Source organism: Octodon degus, unplaced genomic scaffold (genome assembly GCF_000260255.1).
Source record: "Octodon degus isolate 3935 unplaced genomic scaffold, OctDeg1.0 scaffold02326, whole genome shotgun sequence".
Taxonomy (NCBI): Eukaryota; Metazoa; Chordata; class Mammalia; order Rodentia; family Octodontidae; genus Octodon; species Octodon degus.
Genome location: NW_004526902.1, coordinates 3,635 through 4,558, shown reverse-complemented (window position 1 = coordinate 4,558; position 924 = coordinate 3,635). Strand labels below are relative to the sequence as shown.

Sequence of the window (924 nt, the reverse complement as noted above, 5' to 3'; positions counted from 1 at the left end):
TGTCCGCCAACCCGACGGTGCCCACTCGAGTAGAGATCCCCTCGGCTGCCTGAGTAACTGTCTCAACTTCCACCATACCCGTCTTCATTTTATTTTTGGCAGAACTGGGGATTGAACTCAGGCCCTTGTGCTTACCATGCAAGCACTTATTTTACTGAGCTATGTTCCCAGCTCCCTTCCATACCCGTCCTGTGATCATCCTAGTGACTGCTTCCACCGTAAGACAGCGGGGGCCCTCGTGTAGGCGGAGCACAATGCCAGTTACCGTCACTCTCGTATGAATCTCCATAGGAGCCTCCACTCAGATGATCTGAGGTGTCGCGATCCTGACCGCGTCCATCTCTATCACTATAGCGTCTTGGTGGATAGTCACCACATGAACTAGAATGACCACAATCATGGTGTCATGAGAACTAATTTCTGCTTGAACAGCTGTCTTTAGTTGAGTATCCATCATCTCTTGGAGACCAACAAACATCTCTACGGAGGGCAGGGGTTCCCTGCGAGGTGACCTCCCTAACTCTCTCTTCCATGTGTTACAGGGGCTCTTCCTCCCACTCCACTCCTGCTTCAAACGGGTCCTAACAGAGCTGATCTTTAAGGAGGAGGACCCCACTTCGTGGTGGTGGTCCTCTTTTCACTGGGAGGGGTCCTCTGGAAGAACTCACATTAAAATTCATGGAATAGCCACCATCACCCATGTGCCCTCCGTGTGAGGGAGGTCCCCTCGTTCCTGCACCTCCTCCTCTCCCTCCGCTAAGACCTCTGGGCAGGCCTCTGCTTCTGAGAGGTGGAGGTGGTCCTCAACTACCGCTTTCAAATGATGGCTTGGAGGCTTGTTCCACCTTGATGGCTTTTCTAAGGACTTCCCATTTGGGTCCCTGGCTGCATCCTTAGCATCTGCTGGGTTTTCAAAGGTAACAA

The 924-nt window shown here is 52.3% G+C and overlaps 1 pseudogene; it reads right to left on the bottom strand.

Annotated features, from left to right (window-relative positions):
- Positions 1 to 413: 413 nt before the first annotated feature.
- Positions 414 to 922, bottom strand: LOC101590089 (annotated as a pseudogene).
- Positions 923 to 924: the final 2 nt, after the last annotated feature.